Source organism: Balaenoptera physalus, assembly GCF_965194825.1.
Source record: "Balaenoptera physalus genome assembly, chromosome: 16".
NCBI lineage: Eukaryota > Metazoa > Chordata > Mammalia > Artiodactyla > Balaenopteridae > Balaenoptera > Balaenoptera physalus.
In genome coordinates this window covers 70,476,660-70,488,077 of record NC_138898.1, presented here as the reverse complement: position 1 = coordinate 70,488,077, position 11,418 = coordinate 70,476,660, and the positions used below count along the sequence as shown (strand labels likewise).

General features: G+C 41.8%; 1 protein-coding gene across 2 annotated transcripts in view; it reads left to right on the top strand.

Annotated features, from left to right (window-relative positions):
* Positions 1-24: 24 nt before the first annotated feature.
* DCUN1D3 (defective in cullin neddylation 1 domain containing 3) overlaps positions 25-11,418 on the top strand; it is a 34,592-nt gene continuing 23,198 nt past the window's right edge. The window contains exons 1-2 of one of the 2 annotated variants that reach the window (XM_082431122.1): positions 25-181; positions 4,543-4,634. The gene's annotated coding sequence lies outside the window, so the exon portion shown is untranslated. The remainder of the gene's footprint in view (positions 182-4,542; positions 4,635-11,418) is intronic. The other variant, XM_082431123.1, reaches the window with a different exon arrangement.

Below are 11,418 nucleotides of genomic sequence, written 5' to 3'. Positions count from 1 at the left end.
GCAGTGGTGGAAGAAGAGGCGGCGGCGGCGGCGGCGGCGGGGGCGGCGGCAGCGGCGGCGGCGGCGGCGGCGGCGGCGGCAGGGAGCCTGGAAACGCGAGCGGGTATGGTAGGTGTTTTGGACCCGCCGGGCCGCCGTCGTTTCCAGAAAGGGTTTGACTGGAGAAACCTCTGGAGCAGCTGTGAGTTTGAGGGGGGGGGTTGAGGAAAAGGGGAGGCATTGGGAGATGAAGGGGCGGGGGTTGGGTACCTTCGAGAAAGGGGGGGGTGGAAGGGGAGGAGTGGAAATCGGCGCCTTGTCTGGACTGGTCCCGCTGGAAGAGGAGGCTGTGAGGGGAGCCTGTGGCGTGTCAGCCGCAGGGCTCAGAAAACTTACCTACTGTCCCTGCCTCCCTACCGCCAGCACCCCTCAACCCAGGGCCTGGGGTTCTGGGGGCCGGAGCTGCTCTGAAGGGAGTGCAGACTCTGGTCCTCTGCCCCTTGTAAGCGCCGTGAGGTAGGAGCCCAAGCGAGAGGTGGTGGGTGAATCTCCAGCTCCCTCCGCCCTCATTTCCCTCCCCACCCCCATCTTTCTCTTTAATCATTAACAGCCCTGGAATTAAGGGGTTCAGACCTGGAGGCCTTCCTATGCACCTTTGCTATAAACGATAACCATCTGTGTCTGAGGTAATGGGGCTGGAAGCTTTGCCTGTATCCTGTATAGGAAGTGGGACAGGGTGACAAATGTATTGTGTTTTTCCGTTACCCCCTCACCCCCCATCCTCTCCCTTGCATACCCCTCCTTTCCACTTTAGTTCTCCATGGCTAGGTGGTAATCGTGGTGGGTTTTGTTGTTGTTGTTTGTTTGTTTTTTCTTTATTGCACTTGGTATCTTGGTTACCTCTTCTTGAATTTGGTGTTCCACCTCCATCCCAGATCTTAACTGCAAGCTTTGTAATACTTCAGTTACAAGCTGTGTGTCTTTGGGAGTACCTCTCAATGCCTGGTCGCTCCCGATTAAGATGAGCGTTTTCTCCTATGAATACTGGAATTCCAAAGCCCTTGCAAGGATTCCTAAATGGCATCATAGCCTAGGAATCAAGGTCTCTTGCTCTAAATACTTTGTGTGTGAGGAATTTAAATGTTGTCAACTCTTTCCAAAGTGATTTGATGTTAGGCTAATTCTGGATTTCTGTGTTTCTCTCCACCCACACTTCATGATGCACTTTGGAGAACAGAAAACCCCATATTACTTTTTTGTTTCTCCAACTGGACAATAGCTCTTTTATCTTTTTCTCCATTTGCGTGTCTGGCACACAAGTCTTCAGTGACACATTTGGCTTGTGCTGATTCCCATCTTATTTATTAAGCTTATTCTTTGTGTATAGGTGGTCTTAAATGAGACAATGTGATTTGCTTAGTTTTGTTTTAAGGAAGAATACAAACCAGTAACGGCTGTGAAAAAATTATTTGAGAAAAAAAAAATTATTTGAAGAAAGCAAAGAATGATTGGAAAAGAAGGTCTCTTTGTTGATGTTCTGTTGGTTTAAGGAAATAAAAAAAAGTAGTGCTACTTTAGCCTGTTGTAGGGATTTCAGAGTGAAGTGTAATGATTCCTAGTTTGGTGTTGATATTTTCTTTGGAAATCCTCTGTTGAGTCTGGCACTGTGTTTTCTAAAGAACTTTAAGAGACGGTGCCCAAATTTTAGGGATCCTTTGAATAGAAAGTGTCCGTAAATCCTGTTCCTCTGTAACTGAGTTTATGTGCATATTGCTAGAAGAATTATCACAACGGGTTCCATCCTACTCATCAGGGCTTTCAAGCCTGATAAAACAGAATATTTAATGCTTTGATTGTACAAGTAACAGCATGTTTGGATGTTTCACAGAAATGCAACAAAAGAAAAAAATGACTACTGTTCTCACCTTAACTGATTTGGAATCATTGAATAAAAAGTCCAAAATTCATTCATTCATTTACCAAACATTTATTGACAGTCTACTAATTGCTAGCCAGTATTTCGGTCAGTGGGCATACAAAGGTGAACATAGCAGTAAGGACCACGCTCTCATGGAGCTTACCTCAGAGTGTGGGATGGGGACAGATAAATAAGCAAATCGGACTTTGATAAGTGCTGAAGAAAATAAGAGTGTTGTGATAGAAAGTGTCTGACTGGGATACAGTCTAGACCTTTCTGAGGAGGTGACACGTAAGCTGAGCTTTAAATAAAAAGGAGCCAGCCATGCAAAGATATGGGAGGAGCCTTCCAGGTTTAGGGACTAGCTAGTGCAGAAACTGGGCTAGAGTGAGTTTGGCAAGTTCCAGGGAGTAGGGAGAAAGGGGAGGTGGAGGAGGTTGGGGAGTAAGGGAGGCAGTAATAGCAGAGTCTAGTGAGCAAAGAGGAGAGTGAGAAGAGTCTAGGTCAGAGAGGTGGAGGCCAGGCTTAGAATAGGTAGGCAAAATAAGAGGAAGAAGGAGAAGGAAATAGAAAATCATGTTCCTTTTTAATTCTGTTGCCTTTCCTAGAGTCTCACCACACGCTACTTTGAGGGTACTCTTGGACTGTTATAGGAAAAAAAAGTCACCCTGCTGAGAGTGGGAGAGGAGGAGGCAATGGTCATCTGGGTCTTTTCTGGCAGATGAATCTCAAGCCATGTGTTAAGAATTCAGTGGGATGTTCAACTGAGAGATTGCCTTTTTCCTTACAGGATTTTGCCTTATACACTTTTAAAAATTGCATAATGAGTACCCCAAATGTGTTCTAGTATATGAATCCTCCTTTGCTTCCAGCTGTAAATTTAGGGCTGAAGGTTGGGCAAGTGATAATAATATGCCCCTGTTGGTCTACAAAGATGCCCATTAGGATCTAAGTTTGAAGTTATTTTTTGTAGGGAGGTGGGTTTTATGTTGCAATATTTCCACTCTTGTCTGATCCACCTGATGACTAACAGCACTCAGCTGAGGTGTAGGTTGGTGCTAAAAGTTTACATTTATCCAATGTAATCCACACTCAGTGGATTACATTAGATAAATGACCATTGTGGGCATAATCCCACTCTGTTGACATCTTTGGGCTGGCATGTAACCAAGTGATGTAGCCTACTTTTGCCTTCTGTTGGGGCCATTCATCTCCAGTAGTCAGCTGCTTTTCAGCCTCACCTTGACCAGATTGTCCACTTGAGAGGCCCAATCGGGACTCCTTTTTGACTTGGCCCTCTTGAGCCATGACACAGTGGGCCAACAGAAAGAATATGCTGTTTTCTTCTTTTGAACACCACAACAGTGACTAGTGTGTTCTTTGAGTGAATTGGCCCTTTGAGCCAGGCAGTTGAGAGACTTAAATATTGCTGAGGCTATTTGTAGTAAAGTTAGTATCAGAAATGCTAAGTAAAACCTTTTAGTGTTTGGGAAAAATGAATCAGAAATTTTGGACTTGTCACCTATTTTAGGTTCTAGTAATTTACTAGCATGGGTAGATGGATTATCAAAAATAACTTGAGTAGTTTCCTGGGCAGTCCTGGGGTAATGAAGGGGATGGAGTTGAGCCTGTACTGACTTACTGAATCCCAACTTGAATGCAAATAGGAAGTCTTTTAGTTAGCAAGCAAGTGAACAGCTAGGACCAGGCAAACAATAGACTCCACCCTTTATAATGCAGAGTAACTCTAAGAAACTGAGAATTGAAAAAATATATATATAACATATATATGGTTTTGGCCTAGGTTGAAGAATTTTGGCCTCTGTATCCTAATGCTGGATTTTAAATGCTGTTATTAAGCTATCCACTGTTCATCTTCATTTTAATAGTTATTATAACTCGAGTATGAAAGTATCCTGTAGGCTGAAATTTCATCAGCCAGTTTGGAGACTGGTGGCTCTTTTCTAATTTGTGAAAGGGGGCGGATGGGCAGGAGGGGACTTGAATACAGGGAGAAGCCATCGACTCCTACGTTGGCCACTAATTGTGTTTGGGGAAAGAATCCGCAAATCTGAATGAATTTAGATTCTCAGAGCTGAACTGGCCTTTTATTTATTTATTTAATTTAAAAAATATTCATCTATTTATTTGGTTGCACCAGGTGGGCTCCTTTGTTGTGGCACGCGGGCTCCTTCGTTGCAGCAGGTGAGCTCTTAGTTGTCGCACGCATGTGAGATCTAGTTCCCTGATCAGGGAATTGAACCCGGGCCCCCTGCATTGGGAGCGCAGCATCTTAACCACTGCGCCACCAGGGAAGTCCCCTGAACTGGCCTTTTAATCTAGGGTACTAGTGGATTTGTTTCTTAAACTCCCAGGGCTTTTGGACAAACTCTTCTGAAAGAGGAGTTGATGCCACTTACTTTTGGAGTTGTGAGTGTTATGCATTGCATTAGATGACTTAAAATTAGTCTGATTTTGCTACGGTTTTGATATCTTTGCAGTAAGGACAGTTAATTGTACACTGGCCGCCAGTTGTTTTAAGATGAAGATGTGATAACTGAGTTTGAAACAATGGTAATTATGTGGTGACTCCTATTTCCCCAGCTCTTGATAACTTACAGTTACCTCTTTGTGTCTATTTACAGATGTTGATACCAGTGAACCAGGATCAATTCTCCCTAAATGTTGGAACAGTGTTCTGAAGCTCTCTGCACAATGGACCAGGGTGTTTTATTGAGTTAGTGTCTTTCAATTAAAATCTAGTTTTACTAGTTCTTGTATCTGTTTTTCTAGGTGAATGATTAGTGAATGATTACAAATAAGAACTTAACATATTAATTTAGTGGAAGTGGCTCAAACTCTAATTCTTTGAAGTTGTGATATGTAGAAAGGAGAAAATGGGAGGGGGGAAATGCCAAATCCTCTTCTTTAAGATGTGTGCAAATGAAACTATTTAAATACCATACATCAGAATAGGGAAGCTCAGTAAAGGAATCTTGAGGTGGTAATTAGCCCTTGTAGCAAAGTAAGCCATCTATGGCCAGCGCCCTGATACCAACCTGATTACACGAAAAAGTAGGCATCATGTTGACGACTCCTGACTTCCCGATGGCTTGTCCTTGCTCAGGAGTGTCCTTTGACCCGTGCTGTGTTGGTGGGTTTCAGGCTGAATTGCATCGTGGAAGCTTAGGTTGCATAGTGCTGGGAAGCATAATCCATGTTCCTGTTCTCCCTGCTTTGCTGGAGGGCTCAGCCTCAGGACCTGGGGACTGGAAATAATTCTGTCACTGAGGCCTGGAGATCCAGACCAGATATATGATGACTGATCAAGGATCACTGCATAGTGTAGGACTTCTCATTTTTGCCCTAATCTCTGCTGGTCAGTCTAGGAGACAGTGTGTTGGAAAAACTTGCTTTCCTTATTTTAGTAGTAGATTGCTTCCACCATATCAAGACCGCAGGGTTTGGTTATAGCTTTTAGCTCTTGTTGGTTGATGAAGCGTTTGGATTCTGCAGTGTTTGCCTAAAGTGGGTTGGTGTGTGACCTGTAATTTTGATTCTGAACAAGACTCAAGTCATAGCATTTACTATATTGAATGCATTTAATTCTTTCTCCAGTTAAGGAAGAAGCAGGAAGAAGACCCTCAAAGAACCTTAGAATATCTGGCATGATAGTTTTTCAAACTGGGCTATGCGGAGCCCTCTCAGGGGTCATTTCTGGAGTATGCCCCCTCATCTCGCTGTCTTCCTTCCACTTCACTGCCCCCCCCCCAACCATGCTTCACTCTGCAGAAGGTACCTTGATATTCTGTTCTATTGGGTTTCCCCGTAAGATTTCAGTCAATCAGAATGTTTTGAGGCTGAAAACAGATCAAAAAGCAGTAGGTAAATGGAAATCTAGAAAGGTTAGTAAACTTGCTTAAAGTTACAGAGCAAGGTACTGGCAGCTACAGGACTAGAATAGGACTTTCTCTGCACTAATTTTGTTTTCTTATTTACATTGCCGCAAATATGTCATTGTAGGCACTCAGTAGAGTTTGAGTTTAATTGAATCCTTGGTGTTTGGTCTTTTATATTACTGGCTCTTTACTCAAACGTTTTGTCACACACTACTGTTCTTTCAGAGAAAAATCCTTATAACCAGTTTTGAAACATATGTGAAGTTATTGATGGTAATGGTACTAGTAAGTAGCTAGCCTTTCCTCCTCAGAATATTTCTGAAAGTGATGATAGTACTTTCAAACAGAAGTGGAGGCTTTATCACTCTAAGTTCTTAAGATAAGCTAGTGGCATGCTGTCCAGAATGCCTGTGCAAAATGCTGACCTGAATATTCCCATTTCCAGTGACCTGCCCTGGAATCTGAAAAGGAAAAATCCAGGTATACCCACTGACAGAACAGCTTTAGAATGGCTCTGTGGAAATAACTACAATCACCATATTCTTTTTTCTAAAAAATCTGTGAAGCAAATTTGTTTTCAATTAAACATTTACTTTATATCTACTTGATGACTACCTAGTGGCTCCTCTTTAAGTAGAAAGGGAAGGTGAGGAATACCACGGCAGTGAGGGTGCTGGGACCCTAGCAGCATGGGTTCTAGGTGGCAGGATTGTGGACATGCTAGAAGTTCCAGGTCCTCAAAGGAGGCATTTTCCCCAGTTGTGGTGATATTTTCTTTATTCTAAGTGAGTGTAATTCAAAAGTGAGGAGTGCTGTGTAGTGAATGTTCTGTGTTCATTTTAAAGAATGTTTCTGTGGTTCTTTTTCTCCTAGTAAATTTTTCTTTGAAATAACTAGTCACTTGTCTAGTCATTTACTCAAAACAGTTGGTTATAGCTGATGTCTATGGTAGGAGAATTTTGCTTGGGGGTTTACTAACATTTTATGAAAGAGAAAAGTCTAAAGACCTTTCTAGAGACATTTAGATAGGTGGGTTCCGTTGTGGGGAGGAGAACGTGTAAGGGAGCCGGCCTTTGGGGGGCAGGGTGGTGGTGGTGATATTGTGGGCTGTGTGTACAGGGTGAAGAGAAATGCCCATTGATGGTCCAGCTGGGGAAGGGTGGAAATTGCTAACAATGGCACTTGATGGGGGAAGAGTGGGTCAGGAAGGAGCAGGCCCACAAGATTGCCCAGTGCCAGGGAACACCATTCACAAGGAGGGGGATGGGGACCTATGGAGTTGAGTAATCCATTGGCCCTGACCAGGACCCTGACCACAGTACTCTCTCCCCTGACTGGAAAGTGTATTCCTGATGGGGAGGGTTGAGTGCAGGGATGCAGTATCCAGTTTGACCAGATTGGTCTTCAAGATTGACTAGTTGGTCATGATTGACTGCTTATGGAGTACTGACCTAACTTTTTTGAGATCTCTCTTTTGACTTTTGCTTTTGACAAATAAGAAGTTGGTAAACAAGAGGGAATGTCATGTCCCTGGGTCTGTTAGAGTTTGAGTTAAAGTACATAATACTAGGTGATGGTGATTGTCATTTAACAGTGTCTGTTATCCAAAGGGAACAGTTACATGTAAACTGTTGAGGCAATTCATGATTCTCTTATGGGGACTATAATAAATGGGAAATAAATCACAACTAAAATGATTAATTAAAGAAAATACATTTTGACTCCATATTTCTACAACATTCCCTGGTCTCTTTAGCAGATCAAATTAATTGTTTAGTCATTTAAAAGAAATTTTATTCTACCAGGTACTCGTGGATCTGACAGAAGGCCAAATTTCCTTCTAGTGCTGAAAACAGCAAACACTACTCTGAATTGGTGACAGCTATAGATTTAATGATTAGATCAAGTAGGGAGGTGGCTTCTAAGCGTCAGTTAAGTTGCTTGTAATGTGGACCTCTTTTTTCTGAGGTTAATTATGTCATTCCTGCAACAATTCTCTGACATCACTGAGTGTCCAACAATTCACTTCTGATGCAAACTGCCTGGAGTTTGTGCAGACCCCATAGGCTAATGACTCAGTCTCACAAGATTGCCCCACTTCAGGTGCCAGCCCCAAGTATCAGGTTGTCTCAAGTTACCTACCTGCACTTCTGCCTGGCAGAGTACAAATTTCCCACGACCACCCTCCCCCAGGTTTGATAATTTGCTAGAACATATGACTCATAGAGCTGATAAAACATGATATTTATGAATACAGTTTCATTATAAAGGCTATAACTCAGGAACAGCCAAATGGAAGAGATGTATAGGGCAAGATTTGAATTGGGGGCACAGGGCTTCCGTGTCCCCTCTGAGCATGCCAGCCTCCCAGCACATCAATGTGTTCACCAACCCTGAAGCTCCCCTAGCCTTGTTTCAATTTCTGTTGAGGTTCCTTTGTGTAGGCAAAATTGATTAAAGCATTGGCCTTTGGTGATGAAACTTCAACCACCCTTCCCTTCCTTATGGGCTGGAGGTGGGACTGAAAGTTCCAATCATGTGCCTGGTCTTTCTAGTGTGGCCAGCATCTCTCTTAAAACTATCAAAAGGGCCCACCCTGAGTCACCTCTTAGCATAAACTCAGATGTGGTCCAAACCCTGATCCTTATGAAAAACAAAGGAGCCTATCAGTAAGGAAATTCCAAGGGTTTTAAGAGCTCTGGTAGGAACTGGGGACAAAGACCAAATATATTTTTTATTACATCACATTAATACTCCAGTTTTGCATCCCATAAGTAGGAATAAGGTTACCTAAAGTTGATTTAGATGATAAGTAACAATATGCATTTACTGTTAATTTGATGGTGGTGTTTTTGGGGGGAGGGTGTCAAGAGAGTGCAAATTGCATAGCTTCAGATTACAAGGAGCAAACTCTTCCCTCAATCAGTATGAAATGGCACTCCTAGAATGTGTTATATATTCTTGAATTTAACAGGTGCACTACCTCTAAAGCTCCCTAATGCAAAAAAGGATCTCACTTATAGGAAATCAGATACACAGAAATCATGTTTCCTTTCAGTGTGACTTTAAAGATTCAGGTGTTCATAGTGCACTGGTTAAGAGCCTCGGTCTGGAGTCTGGGTTTGCATTTGAACTTTACCATCGGCTTGCCACTTGACCTTGGATGAGCCACTTAACATCTCTAAGCCTTGTTTCCTTCATGTATTAAGTGAGGATAATAACAGTAAGTAGCTGTGAGGAGTCAGTAAGACAGTACATTTGCAGGACATGGCACATTGCCTGGCATATAGATAAACATTTAATAACATTAGTTATTATTAGCTACATGCATATATAGCTAAGCTGACAGGGATTGGCAGCTCCCAAAGGGCCAGGAACTATATCATTTTACCTTCTCTTATATGGGAAGTATGGGACAGTGTATAAAACATTGCTAGGCACACAGTAGACACAAGTTATCTATCACTCGAAAATAAAACCTGCTCTAGGTATCTGGGAAATACAGGAGTAACTCTGTAATGGAAACTTCCAGCCTGTTTCCAAAGCTGGCCTAAAACCCAGAGATGGAAAATCTTCCTCCTGAAACCATATAGAGCATACATGAATCTAGCAACGGGGACAGGGGCTCAGTGGCTAGAATATTGTTGGATCAAAAAATGGGAAACTGATCCAGGAGACATTTTTATCATTGGCAGTATGCCTTGAGGTTCAATGAGTTGGGCAAAACCGCATGAGACTTTGGGAAGGAAACAACAGATTTATTTCAGTCGGTCCAGACAATCTTTGAGAGTCAGCTGGCAAGTATCATGTTATATGTGTTGCTTCTCAGAGAAAATGAAAAACCCGGATCCACTGGCAAAGGGCTTACCAACTGCTTGAGGTTCACTTCTTGGGGAAGTCCCCGAAGGCCAGGTCTAATTCTCCTTGTAGCTTACCCATCTGGAGATTATATTCTAGTGGACCACCACTGGACTAAGTACTAGATTCTAGTCTAGACTCTGCCACCAGTTCTATGTGAACTTGGGCAAGTTATAGCCCCTCTTTGAGTGTTTCCTTAGCTGCGACAAAGGATTTGGGACTAAATCACTGTTTCCCGAAGTGTGGCTTTGGTTACGTTCTTAGTATATGCGCTGCTGAAATGAGCATGCAAGGGTGTGTTTTTTATACTATTGATGGTACATGAGGTGATTTTTGCTGGATGAATACTTTTTGCTTATTCTATATTTTAATGTGTATTAATGAAAATATAACTAGCATATTAGACCTATGACTTCATGGATGATGTCGCTTAGGGTGATATTTAAAGTGGATGTGATTTTTTTTTAAGATTTAAGAAAAATCTTAGGGGAACAGTAGTTGGGATGGTAAATGGATATGTAAGATCATAAAGGTTGTGTAGGAATGGCTGAAGTTTATAAGTTCTGAGACTCAGTAATTCTAGTGCAGTGATGTGGCACCTTCATGAAGACTTTGTGGTGATGGACACAATAGGACAGGTCCAAATTTGAGTGGCTTTAAAAACTTGCCTAACTCAAGCAAATTGACAGATTTATATTTGTGCATTCATGGTGAAAATGCCCATAAGTTGGTTGTATAGAGTTTAAATTATCGTAGACATTAGTGGTGGTGGCTTTTCTTAAATAATAAAAAATGAATAATGTTGCTTCCTCTTTCACTTTTAGGAGTTTCCTCGAAACCTGGATTGATCTTTAGTTCCTTTCACTCTTTGCTGTTGGAACTCCCCATTGTAGGAGTTAGGGGTTCGATTTGTTCTGTTGGGGAGGGAGAAAAGGCCATCCCTGTCTCTTGAACGCATGCCTGTGCATGTGTTCTAGGTTCTGGAAGGCCGAGACTCTGTCGCATCCTAATGATCTATACGTTACTTCTTGTTGTTAGCTACTTTAAAGGTGCAGTGTGACATGTGCCCTAAAATGAAGATAAACTCTGAGGCAAGGTTTATTTAAAATTTCATTTCACTTTTTGTCGTCTTGGTCATAACTCAGTGTACTGGGGGTCTTGAGAAGTAAAATGAGCAGTGGTAGAAATGAAATAAACTTGTGGGAGGTACTTTCTTTTTAAGCAAAAACCCAGAATAAAAATGAAATCTTGATTGCATAATAGGAGCCAAGAAAGCTGCTTTCAGATGTAGTCCATGGTTCCTTGAGTTTTTCTTTCTTTTTTTTTTTTTTAAGCCTTAATTACCTGTGTTCCCTTGACATTTTCTGTGTATATTAACACTGTCATCTTTCATTATCTACATTTGGTTGTTAGCCTCTGTTCTGCAAGTGATTTTGTTCTATAGTTACCTCAACATAAAGGGCCATGCATCTGGTATATAGCTCCTTGTCATAAACTGTTGAATGTTTCAAATTGTAGTTTTTAAAAATTGCTATAAAGATGGTTCCAAGTCTGTTATCCTTCTGTGTTATCTAGTCAAGATTAGGTTAAAAAAGAACAAAATGGTGACAGTGATGTAACCCAAGATTTTTTTTCTCCATTTTTTTTCCTTCTTCATTTATTTAATACAAAGTTTCGACATGCTTTCATGATGAGAAACTCTCAGATGTTTCCCGATTGAGGTGGAATCTAATGTTCCAAGCCAGAAACTCTCAAACTTTGTAA